The sequence below is a fragment of the Scyliorhinus torazame genome, chromosome 13 (genome assembly GCF_047496885.1).
Source record: "Scyliorhinus torazame isolate Kashiwa2021f chromosome 13, sScyTor2.1, whole genome shotgun sequence".
NCBI lineage: Eukaryota > Metazoa > Chordata > Chondrichthyes > Carcharhiniformes > Scyliorhinidae > Scyliorhinus > Scyliorhinus torazame.
The window spans coordinates 54273918-54287101 of record NC_092719.1 but is presented as its reverse complement, the minus strand read 5'-3'; the positions used below and the strand labels follow the sequence as shown (position 1 = coordinate 54287101).

The following is a 13184-nucleotide window of genomic DNA, read 5'->3' as shown; positions in this document are numbered from 1 at the left end:
TATATCTAAAAGTGAGCTTTGGTCCCTTAGTGGGTGAGGCTGGGGGATTAATGATGGGAAGTAAGGAAATGGCAGATATTTTGATAAGTATTTTGCATTTGCCTTCACAGTAGAAAATACAAAATGCATCCCCAGAAGAGTAGAAATGCAAGAGGGAAAAGGGAGGAAGGAACATAAAACTTACATGATCACTAGAGGAAAGGGAGGAAAGGTACTTGGAAGACTAATGGGGCTAAAGATTGACAAGTCCTCTGGAGCTGATGACCTACACCCCAGGATCTTAGAGATAGTGGATGCATTGATTGTAATCTTCCAAAATTCCCTCTGGAAAGGTAACAATGGATTAAAAAACTGCAAATTTAACACGACTATTCAAGAAAGTAAGGAAACGGAAGGCAACAAACTATAGGCCAGTTAAACTAACATTAGTCATTGGGAAAATGCTGGAGGTAGTAGCTAGACATTTAGAAAACCAAAATAGAGTCAGGCAGAATCAAGTTGGTTTTATGAAAGAAAAATAATGTTAAAAAAATGTATTCGCTTTCTTTGAGGGTGTAACAGGCAGAGTGGATAAAGGGTTGGATAAAGGCATTTGATAAGGTGGCAGATACTGCACAAGATAACAGCTCATGGTGTTGGGGGTGACTTATTAGATGGATAGAAGATTGGCTAACCAACAGGAAACAGTCAGGATAAATGGGGTAATTTTCAGGTTGGCAAACTTAGTGGAGTGCTGCAGGGATCTGTGCCTCAACTCGTAACAATATATATATTAATGATTAGGATGAAGGGATAGACTATTGTAGCCAATGCAAAGATAGGGTAGCAAATTGTAATGAGGATACAAAGAGTCTGCAGAGGGATCTAGAGATAGGTTAAGTGAGTGGGCAGAAATTTGGCAGATGGCATATTATAAGGGGAAAATGTGAGGTTGTCCACTTTGGCAGGAAGAATAGAAAAACAGAATATTAGTTAGATGGAAAGAGTCTGTGATACAGAGATCCAGGTGACCTTGTACATGAATCACTAAATGTTAGCATGCAGATACAGCAAGTAATGAGGAAGACAAATGGAATGTTGGCCTTTTATGCAAGGGGAATGGATTATAAAATAGGGAGGTTTTGCTACAATTGTTCTGTGCATTGGTGAAACTACACCAAGAGTACCAAATACAGTTTTGATCTCATCACTCAAGGAGGGATAGACTTGCATTGGAAGCAGTTCACTAGGCTAATTCCTGGGATGAAGGGGTTGTCTATTGAGGAAAGGGTGGGCCCATGCGCACTGGTGTTTGGAAGAATGAAAGGTGATCTTATTGACTGTTGCTGGGCTAGGGGTTAGCACTGCTGCCTCACGGCGCTGAGGACCCGGGTTCGATCCCGGCCCCGAGTCACCGTCTGTGGGGTTTGCATATTCTTCCTGTGTTTGTGTGGGTCTCACCCCCGCAACTCAAAAGAGTGCAGGGTAGATGGATTGGCCACAGTAAATTGCCCATAATTGGGAAAACAAAAATTTGATACTCTAAATTTATTTTTTAAATGCTGCTGGACCAGACCCCTACATTTGTTAGGATATGGGACAAGAACCCTAAACATTTTTTTAAAAAATGAAAACAGTGAGGAAAGTATACTTCACTTCAGGAGTGAGTTCATTGACAAATAGGGATAAAATATATTAGAACAAACGTTATTATTAACACAGGATTAGACTATATTAACATCACAAAATAGTTTACAATTAACAGTTAAACGATTCTTAACACTAAAAGGAAGCATTGTATCTTCTAACTGATACCTTCTCTATCTCCAATCAAGCAAAACCCATTTAAGGTCAAAAGCCACTTGCAAATACAGTTAGCAAACACAGGGATATATGCTGTACATGAATAGAGATTTCTTGGAAGACTGTTTGAAGCACGAGAACATGCCGTTCAGGAAACAACCTGCAGACCTTGCTATCTGTTTCAGACAACTGCTTAACCTTACAGCTTTTGGCAATAGCTCCTGCTCAGCTTAACACTCAGCAGACTAAAAGTTAAACTGTCTGCTACAGACCTGGCTCCTCCTATTAATAACATAATCTCTAACCGGGTTATGACCATCTTACCAAGGCTAATATTAGCCCCTCAATTATCTAAACCCCAGGAAACCTTCCGTAATCAACACAATTCCATTAAGCCTCTCTTTGTAAACAAACACATGATTGGAATGAATAATGATCTGAGTTTTACAGCATCTTAATTGCAGCCACAGAGCCTGGTTACTTTACCCTAGATTCTGTAATAATATTGCAACAGATTTATATACCTGAACTCTGGATTTTAAAAACATTACTGCAACATATATAAAATACTATAATATATATATATATATCAATTTCTTGCATTCATTTCATAACACATACAAGATTCTGAGGGGGCTTGTCAGGGTAGATGAGGGGAAACATCTTCTCAGCATGTGGAAATCTAGAACTAGGGGGCAAAATATAAAAATAAGCGGTCTCCCATTGAAGATGGAGGGGAGAAGATATTTCTTCTCTCAGAGCTTGATTTGTCTTTTGGATTCCAGAAGAGCAGTGGAAGCAGGGTCACAGGATATATTTAAACCTGAATGAGACAGAGTTTTGATTGACAAAAGAGTCCACTGTTATGGGGGCAGGCAGAAAAATGGGGTTAAGACCGCAACCTGATCAGGCATGATTTTTTTATTAAAACATTTTTTTTAAATTGGCATTTCCCATATTTATAAACAGTTGTATATATACACATCACATTTTTCTCGCCTACGCTAATTTCCTTTATTATACAGAGAGGTTTAGTTTGTCCTTTGTTTAACTGACCCTACGTGCATTTCATTGCCCTCTGGATCGGTCTGTGGTTCCTCCCCCTTCCTCGTTGAGTTGCGCAGTCTTTTGGTACCTCATCTATCTTGGTGTTTTTTTTTTTAAAATCTTATTAGGTTACTCCTTGGTGCTGGCCTCGAACAGGTTTTGGAACAGACCGACAAACTGCCCCCACGTATCCAGGAAGCCTTCCTCTGACCCTCGGGTGGCGTACTTAATCTTCTCCAGGTGGAGAAATTCCAAAAGGTCAGCGAGCCAGTCTGCAGCTGTGGGTGGTGCTGCCGATCGTCAGCCGAGCAGGATTCTCCGGCGTGCGATTAGGGAAGCGAAAGCGAGGGCGTTGGCCCCCTTCCCCATGTTGTAACTCTGGCTGCTCCGATACTCCGAAGATTGCCACTATTGGGCATGGCTTCACCCTCACCCTCACAACCTTGGACATTGCCTCGGAGAAGGCTGTCCAGAACCCAGCAAGCTTGGGGCAAGCGCAAAACATGTGGGTGTGGTTGGCCGGGCCCCTCTGGCACCACTCACATTTGTCCTCCACCTCTGGGAAGAACCTGCACATTCGGGTTCTGGTCAGGTGCGCTCTGTGCACCACTTTGAGCTGCATTAGTCTTAACCTTGCGCAGGAGGAAGTGGAGTTCACCCTGCTCAATACTTCGCTCCAGAGTCCCCATCCTACCTCTGTCCCCAGTTCGTCCTCCCATTTTTGTCTGGTCTCGTCCAGTGGAGTCCGGGCTCTGTCCAGTAGCTGTCCGTATATTTTACCACATAGCCCCCCCCCTTCTCGTTGCTTGTCCCTATCAGGTCCTCTAGTAGTGTGGTTTCTGGGGCTTCGGGATACCCCACTGTCCCTTTGCGGAGGAAGTGTTTTATTTGAAGGTGTCTCATTTCCTGTCCTTTTGCTAGCCTCCACTTCCTCGTCAGTTCGTCTAGTGTCGCCAGTCTGTGCCCTACGTGGAGGTCCCCGACTGTCAATGTGCCCCTGTCCCGCCTCCATCTTTTGAACGTGGTATCCAGCATGGCTGGGGGGATCTGTGATTGCCGCAGATGGGGGCTATAAGGGACATTTTAGTTATCCCGAAGTGCTGTCTCAACTGGGTCCACGTTCTCAGCGTGGCCGCTACCACTGGGCTCATTGTGTATCTTGTTGAGGAGGATGGGAGTGCTGCTGTGGCCAGGGCCCGGAGGATTGTTCCTTTACAGGATGCCTCCTCCATTTGTACCCAATCTGTGTCGGGTTCTTGTACCCATCCCCTCACTCTTTCTGCCGTTGCTGCCCAGTGGTAGTATTGAAGGTTTGGTAAGGCCAAGCCCCCTTTGATTTTCCTTCTTTGCAATGTCTGTTTGGGAATTCTCGGGTTCTTACCCCCCCCCCACACACACACACACAAACGCCATGATTAGACTGTCTACGTTTTGGAAAAAGGCCTTTGGGATGAAGATCGGGATGGATCTAAACAGGAAGAGAAACCTTGGCAGTACATTCATCTTGATCGTCTGCACTCCCCCCGCCAGAGAGAGTGGGAGTGAGCACCACCTTTGAAGGTCTCATCTTACTTCCTCCACCAGGCTGGTCAGGTTCCACTTGTGGATCTGTGTCCAGTCTCTGGCTATCTGGATCCCCAGGTAGCGGAATCTGTTCTGGGCTGGTTTGAACGGGAGCCCCTCCAGCTCTTTCCCTCTCCCGTTTGGGTTCACTGGGAATGTCTCGCTTTTGCCCAGGTTAAGTTTGTAGCCCAAGAAGGTTCCAAACTCTTTCAGTATTTGCAGTATTGCTGTCAGTCCCTCCTGTGGCTTTGAGGCATAGAGGAGCAGGTCATCTGCATAGAGTGAGACTGTGTGCTCTCTGTCTCCTCTCCAGATTCCCTTCCAGCTTTTCGCGTCCTGCAGGGCTATCGCCAGGGGTTCGATCGCTAGCACGAACAAGAGTGGGGACAGGTGGCAGCCCTGTCTTGTTCCTCTCTGCAGCTGGAAGTATTTAGAGCTGGTGCTGTTAGTTTGGACGCTCGCTTAGGGAGCGTTGTACAGGAGCCTCACCCAGGCGGTGAACCCCGCTCCTAGCCCAAACCATTCCAGTACCTCAAGGAGGTATTTCCATTCAACTCTGTCGAAGGCCTTTTCTGCGTCCAGGGAGATGATCACCTCTGGTGTTCTTTCCACAGAGGGGGTCATTATTACGTTCAGCAGCCGCCTGATGTTCGCTGTGAGCTGCCTACCCTTGACAAAGTCCGTTTGGTCCTCTGCGAACACCTCTGGTACACAGCCTTTTGGCCAGGACCGTTGCGAGTATTTTCGCATCCACGTTCAGCAGTGAAATGGGCCTGTATGATCCGCATTCCGTCAGGTCTTTATCTTTTTTGGGTATCAGTGAAATTGTGACCTGCGCTAGCGTTGGGGGGGGGGGGGGGGGGGGGGGGGTGCCCCTTGCCAGTGAGTCCGCGAACATGTCCCTTAAGTGTGGGGCCAGGACTGGTGCACATTTTTTGTAGAAGTCCGCCGGGAACCCATCGGGTCCCGGTGCCTTCCCCGCCTGTATGGAGCTGATGCTCTCCATGATTTCTCTCAGGTCTATTGGTGCTTCCAGCTCCCCCCGTCTGTATTCCGCCACAACTGGTAGTTCCAGTCCGTCTAGAAACTGTTTCATCCCCGCGCCCCCGTTGGGTGGCTCGGAGGCGTACAGTCCCCGATAGAAGGTCTCAAATGCCCGATTGACTGCCTTTGGTTCTGTTACCAGTCTGCCTCTGCTATCCTTTACCTGAGCTATTTCCCTTGTGGCTGCCTGCTTTCTCAGCTGGTAAGCCAATAGGCGGCCAGCCTTGACTCCGTGTTCATAGAAGGCACCCCGTGTCTGGCGGAGTTGGTACACTGCTTTCCTGGTGGATAGCTGGTTAAAGTCCATTTGCAGCTTTTTCCTCTCCGCCAGCAGCTCTACGGTCGGGGCCTCGGAGTATTTTCTGTCGCCTTCCAGGATGGAGTCCACCAGTTGTTGCCTGGCCACCCTCTCTATCTCTGCTTGTCTTGTAGGCTAAGATCTCTCCTCCAATCATGGCCTTCAGTGCCTCACAGAATGTGGAGGGTGAGACCTCCCCGTTTTGGTTGTTACTAACGTAGTCGCCTATGGCCCACTATGTTCTCTGACAGAAGGCCTTGTCGGCCAGGAGGTCCGTGTCCAGCCTCCCATGTGTGGCGCTGGTTCCGGCCTGTCTCCAAACTCTCATTCATATAGTGTGGAGTGTGGTCAGAGATAACGATCGCGGAGTACTCCGTTCGTGTGGTCTCTGGAAGCACCGATTTCCCCACTGCAAAGAAGTCGATACAGGTGTATACCTTGTGTACTTGTGAGAAGTATGAAAATTCCTTCTGTCCCGGGTGCACGAACCTCCATGGGTCCACCGCCCCATCTGCTTCATAAATGCTCCTCGTCCCCAGTCCATGCCAGTCTTTTTCCCTGCTCTGGGGTTTGATCGGTCGGTCAGTGGGTCCTGTACACAGTTGAAGTCATCCCCCATGATCAGTCAGTGTGTGTCAAGGTCGGGGATTTCGGAGACTTCCGGTTGCGGCTATGCGGAGCTAAGCCGCGCGATTCGGCAGCTCCCGCTATCATGGACTTTCGGGCTCTTTAGAGGAGCCCCAACGGGAATTTTTTTGAAGACGACCCGTGGGGAAGGGAAGAGCGAGGTCCCCCATCACCTTTTATGGACCGGACCAGAAGTGAAACGACCAAAAAAGCGGCATTGGAGCAGCGGGAGAAGCGAGGGAAGAAAAGCAAAATGGCGGCGGCCGGGGACAAAGCGGAATGCGGGCCGGAGCTGCAGGAGTTCATCAAGCACTGCTTCGAGGAGCTGCGGAAGGAGATGCTGGCGCCTATGCTGTCGGCGATTGAAGGACTAGGGATGACCCAGAAGGCCCACGAGGTAAAGATCCAGGAGGTGCAGAAAAGAGTCAGTGAGAATGAGGACGAGATCTTGGGCCTGGCGGTGAGAGTGGAGGAGCACGAGGTGCTGCACAAGAGGTGGGCGGGAAGATTCGAAGACCTGGAGAACAGGTCGAGGAGAAAGAACCTGCGGATCCTAAGTCTCCCTGAAGGAGTGGAGGGGGCCGATGCCGGGGCATATGCGAGCACGATGCTCGAGGCGATGATGGGTGCGGAGGCCCCTTTGAGGCCGCTGGAGCTGGATGGGGCACACCGGGTGCTGGCGAGGAGGCCCAAGGCCAACGAGCCGCCAAGGGTGATTGTGGTGAGGTTTCACGGACAGAGAGAGGGTCTTGAAACGGGCCAAGAAGGAGCGGAGCAGCAGGTGGGACAATGCGGAGATCCGAATATACCCGGACTGGAGCACGGAGGTTGCAAAGAGGAGAGCGGGTTTCAACCGGGCCAAGGTGGTGTTGCACCGGAAAGGAGTGAGATTCGGAATGCTGCAGCCAGCGCGATTGTGGGTCACAAACAAGGATCGGCACCATTATTTCGAAACGCCTGAAGAGGCGTGGACCTTTATTCAAACCGAAAAGTTGGACTCAAACTGAGGGTTTGTGAGGGTGGGGGGGGATGTTTGATGGTTGTTGTATATAGGGTGTTAATCGCGCGCAGGAAATGTTACATGGGCTGGGGGAGAGAGGGGGATGGCGATGGGGGAAAAGAGATAAGGCCGCGACAGGAGCTGCGCCAGAGGGGGCGGGGCAGGCTTAGGAAAGAGCGGGGTTTTTCCTGCGCTAGGGAAGAAAGGCGGGAGGAGGAATGGAGGAACACACACTGATTGTGAGATTCCCACACGGGGAGGTCAATGGGACGGCGGGGGAAGCCGGGCTCAGCAGGTGTTAGCTGACTTACAGGAGTGATATGGGGGGAGCAAAAAAGCTAGACACGGGTCTAGCCCCCCCCAATCCGGCTGATAACGTGGAATGTGAGGGGCCTGAATGGGCCGGTGAAGAGGGCCTGAGTGTTCGCGCACTTAAAGGGACTGAAGGCAGACGTCGTCAAGCTCCAAGAGACACATTTGAAGGTGGCGGACCAGGTCAGGTTAAGAAAGGGATGGGTAGGACAGGTATTCCATTCGGGGCTGGACGCGAAGAATGGAGGGGTGGCAATATTGGTGGGGAAGCGGGTGTCATTTGAGGCCAAGAATATTGTAGTGGACAACGGAGGGCGATATGTGATGGTGAGCGGTAAGTTGCAGGGGACGTGGGTGGTATTGGTAAAGGTAAACGCCCCGAACTGGGATGATGCCGGATTCATGAAGCGCATGTTGGGGCGCATTCCGAACCTGGAGGCAGGAGGCCTCATAATGGGTGGGGATTTCAATACGGTGGTGGACCCAGCACTGGACCGCTCCAGATCGAGGACTGGAAAGAGGCCGGCGGCGGCCAAGGTGCTTAGGGGGTTTATGGATCAGATGGGGGGGGGTGGACCCGTGGAGGTTTGCCAGGCCGCAGGCCACGGAATTTTCTTTTTTCTCCCACGTGCACAAAGCCTACTCCCGGATAGATTTTTTTGTTCTGGGCAGGGCGCTGATCCCGAAAGTGGAGGGAACGGAGTATTCGGCCATTGCCGTTTCAGATCACGCCCCGCACTGGGTGGAACTGGAGTTGGGAGAGGAGAGGGACCAACGCCCGCTGTGGCGGTTGGATGTGGGACTGCTGGCAGATGGTGGTGGGTGAAGGGGTGCATCGAAAGGTACTTGGAGGCCAACGACAACGGGGAGGTGCGGGTGGGGGTGGTCTGGCAGGCGGTGATCAGGGGAGAGCTAATCTCCATTAGGGCTCATAGGGAGAAGATAGAGGGCATGGAAAGGGAGAGGTTAGTGGGGGAGATTTTAAGAGTGGACAGGAGATACGCAGAGGCCCCTGAGGAGGGATTACTTGGGGAAAGGCGACGCCTCCAGACGGAGTTTGATCTGTTGACCACAGGGAAGAAAGGCGCAGGGGGGCGACCTACGAGTATGGGTAAAGGCGAGTCGGATGCTGGCACACCAGCTCCGTAAGAGGATGGCAGCGAGGGAAATAGGGGGAGTCAAGGGTGGAAGGGGAGCCACGGTGCGGAGTGCGACGAAAATTAATGAGGTATTCAAGGCCTTCTATGAGGAGCTGCACAGATACCAGCCCCCAGCGGGGGAAGAGGGGATGAGAAGATTCCTAGACCAATTGAAATTCCCGAGGGTGGAGGAGCAAGAGGTGGCTGGTTTGGGGGCACCAATTGGGATGGAGGAGCTGAGCGAGGGTTTGGGGTGTATGCAGGCAGGGAAGGCCCCAGGACCGGACGGGTTCCCGGTGGAGTTCTACAGGAAGTATGTAGACCTGTTGGCCTACTAGTGAGGACCTTTAATGAGGCAAGGGACCCTGCCCCCGACAATGTCGGAGGCGACGATTTCTTTGATCATAAAGCGGGACAAGGACCCACTGCAATGTGGATCGTACAGGCCGATCTCGCTCCTCAACGTGGATGCTAAGTTGCTGGCAAAAGTGCTGGCTATGAGGATCGAGGACTGTGTCCGGGGGTGATTCTCGAGAACCAGACGTGTAAAGGGCAGGCAACTAAACACCAATGTGCGGCGGCTCTTAAACGTGATAATGATGCCATCGGTGGAGGGAGAGGCGGAGATAGTGGCAGCTATGGACGCGGAGAAGGCCTTTGATCGAGTAGAGTGGGAGTACCTCTGGGAAGTGCTGCGTAGGTTTGGGTTCAGGGGAGGGTTTATTAGTTGGGTTAAGCTCCTTTACAGAGCCCCGGTGGCGAGTGTGGTGACGAACCGGCGGAGGTCGGAGTACTTTTGGCTGTACTGTGGGACGAGGCAGGGGTGCCCCCTGTCCCCCCTGTTTGCATTGGCGATTGAACCCTTGGCCATATCAATGAGGGAGTCTAGGAAATGGAGGGGGGTGGTCCGAAGGGGAGAAGAGCATCGAGTGTCGCTTTATGCGGATGACCTGTTGCTGTATGTGGCGGATCCAGTGGAGGGGATGGTGGAGGTCATGCAGACTCTAAGGGAGTTTGGGGATTTTTCGGGCTATAAGCTCAATGTAGGGAAAAGTGAGCTTTTTGTAGTACAGGCAGGGGACCAAGAAAGGGGGATAGGCGATCTACCGCTGAGGAGGGCGGAGGGGAGCTTTCGGTACCTGAGCATCCAGATAGCCAGGAGTTGGGGGGCCCTACATAAACTGAATCTGACGAGGTTGGTGGAGCAGATGGAGGAGGACTTCAAAAGATGGGACATGTTACCGCTCTCGCTAGCGCATAGAGTGCAGTTGGTCAAAATGGTGGTCCTTCCGAGGTTTCTTTTTGTGTTTCAGTGCCTTCCCATCGTGATCACCAAGGCCTTTTTTAAGAGAGTAGGCAGGAGTATTATGGGGTTTGTGTGGGCGAATAGGACCCCGAGGGTAAGGAAAGGGTTTCTAGAACGCAGTAGGGACCGAGGAGGGTTGGCGCTGCCGAACCTAGGGAGCTACTACTGGGCAGCAAATGTGCCGATGATCCGTAAGTAGGTGATGGAGGGAGAGGGGGCGGCATGGAAGAGGTTAGAGATTGCGTCCTGTCAAGGAACGAGCCTGGGGGCGCTGGTGACGGCACTGCTGCCGCTCTCGCCGTCAAAGTATGCCACGAGTCCGGTGGTGGTGGCAATGCTAAAGATCTGGGGCCAGTGGAGACGGCACAGGGGTGCAATGGGAGCCTCGGTGTGGTCCCCGATCAGGGGTAACCACCGGTTTGTCCCGGGGAGGATGGTCGGGGGATTTCAGAGCTGGCATCGGGCGGGGATTAGAAGAATGGGGGACCTGTTCATTGATGGGACGTTTGCGAGCCTGGGGGCACGAGGAGAGAAGTTTGAGATACCCCCGGGAAATGCTTTTAGATACATGCAGGTGAGGGCGTTTGTGAGGCGGCAGGTGAGGGAATTCCCGTTGCTCCCGGCACAGGAAATTCAAGACAGGGTGATCTCGGGTGTTTGGGTCGGGGAGGGCAAGGTGTCGGCAATATACCAGGAGATGAAAGAAGAGGGGGAAGCATTGGTAGAGGAGCTGAAGGGTAAATGGGAGGAGGAGCTGGGGGAGGAGATTGAGGAGGGGTTATGGGCGGATGCCCTAGGTAGGGTTAATTCCTCCTCCTCATGTGCCAGGCTCAGCCTGATACAATTTAAGGTGGTTCACAGAGCGAACCATGTCCATATGTTTTGGTCATGCCCGGCACTGGAGGGGTTCTGGAGAGGAGTGGCGGGAACAATATCTCAGGTGGTGAAAGTCCGGGTCAAGCCAAGCTGGGGGCTAGCAATATTTGGAGTAGTGGACGAGCCGGGAGTGCAGGAGGCGAAAGAGGCCGGCATTCTGGCCTTTGCATCCCTAGTAGCCCGGCGAAGGATCTTGCTAACGTGGAAGGAGGCAAAGCCCCCCAGCGTGGAGGCCTGGATAAACGGCATGGCTGGTTTAATTAAGCTGGAGAGGATAAAGTTTGCCTTGAGAGGGTCTGCGCAGGGGTTCTACAGGCGGTGCAACCGTTCCTAGATTATCTCGCGGAGCGTTAGAGAAAGGTCGGTCAGCAGCAACCCAGGGGGGGTGGGGGGGAATGTCCTGTGAAGGGGGGGGGGAAGGGAGGTTTGCCTCGGGGGGGGGGGGGGGGGGTTTGAGCAAGAAAACACATGAAAGATTTGGGAAACTGGCATGTACGGGAGGGAGCCAGTGTACAAAGCTCTGTAACATATCGTTTTACCATGTATATATCTTGCTATGTGCGTCCTTTCTATTTTGTTTGTCAGGGTGAAAAATTGTGTTAAAAACTTTAATAAATATATATTTTTTTAAATGGTCGGGGATTTCTGCCATGGACTTCTTTATAAATTCTATGTCATCCCAGTTGGCGGCGTACACATTTACCAGTACGACCAGTGCCCCTTCCAGGACACCGCTGACCATGACGTACCGTCCCCCTGGGTCCGTAACTGTCTTGGTTTCCGTAAACCTCGTCCTCTTGCTAATTAATATTGCAACCCCCCTAGCCTCGTCCCGTAGCATGAGTGGTATGTCTGTCCCACCCAGCCCTTTCTTACCAGGAGTATGTCATTCTCCCTCCGTTGTGTCTCTTGTAGGTAGATTATGTCTGCTTTTAGGCTTAGGTGGGTTCAGACTCTGGATCTTTTCACTGGGCCGTTGAGTCCCATTATGTTCCAGGTGACAATCCTGGTGGGAGGTTTTTGACCCCCCGTTCCTGCGGGATCACCCATACTTACCTGGTGGACGCACCCCTGCACTCTGGGGTTTCCCTTCGTTAGGGGGCCGTCCAAAATGTCCGCTCTCGCCATGAGGTCGGACCCCAGGGCTCCGGGGTTTCCTTTTGTCCAGGGGGCACCCAACATGGCTACCAGCTATGTGTACGCCACGTGGCTGCGCCCCTGCACTCCAGGATCGCCCTGAAGCCCTCCTGAGTGGCTGTTTGTGGCACCATCTTGGTTCCTTGCCCTGCTCCATGCCTGCCGAGGCCTGTGTTCGTGCTGCTTATCTACCTCACCCTTCTCTTTGCTTCTCTTTTGTTCTGCGCTCTCCCCCTGACTCTTCTACCCCCCCCCCCCCCCCCCCCCCCACCCTTAGTCCCTGTTCCTCTGTCCACCCCCCCCTGTGTTCTTCCTCCCCCTTCTGCCCTGTCCCGCCCTCTCTGTGTGCCAGGTGCTCCCCTCTCCTGAGAAGCGCGCCGCGGCCCTCCTTTCTTCCTGCCCTCCCGTGTTAGCCCTCCTCGCTAGCACGGTGGCCCCCCTCCCAATACTTGCCCTGCTCTGGTCCTGTTTTACCCTCCTTTTGCTAGCCCTTGACTCACCCTCCTGTCCACCTTTCTCACCCTCATTCACCTTGCTTCGCTCTCCCTCATTGCATTGAGATATGGAACGAGCCCAGGAACGAGTTAGCACAGTCCCGCACAGTGCACCAAACATGTGTGTACAGTTCGTGATCGTATTGTCGCTGTTTGCGTTCTGCCCGCTGCTCTTTGTTCCGATTCTTCCTTTCTTTTACATCTCCGTCGCTTTCAGGATGGCCGTTGCGGCTGTCCCTCCTCCAGTTTGTTCACTCTAACGAACTCCTCCGCTGCCGCTGGGGTGTTTTTAAAAAAAAAAAAAACAGCTCCTTCCCCTCAAATGTTACCGAGAATTTAGGCCGGGAATAGCATCCCAAATTTCACATTACTTTTGTAGAGTGTTGATTTGGCCCTGTTGAATTCAGCCCTTTTTTTGGCCAGGTCCGCCCCAATGTCCTGGTACACCCTTATGTTATGGTCTTCCCTTCCCACGTGCTCGAATTCGTTTGCCAGGCCCATTTTAGGATTTTTTCCCCTGTCTTGAAACCTGTGCAGCTTCACGATAATCGCTCTGGGA

General features: G+C 51.9%; 1 protein-coding gene across 4 annotated transcripts in view; it reads left to right on the top strand.

Annotated features, from left to right (window-relative positions):
- hbp1 (HMG-box transcription factor 1) overlaps positions 1 to 13184 on the top strand; it is a 72747-nt gene that overhangs the window by 15624 nt on the left and 43939 nt on the right. The window lies entirely within an intron of this gene.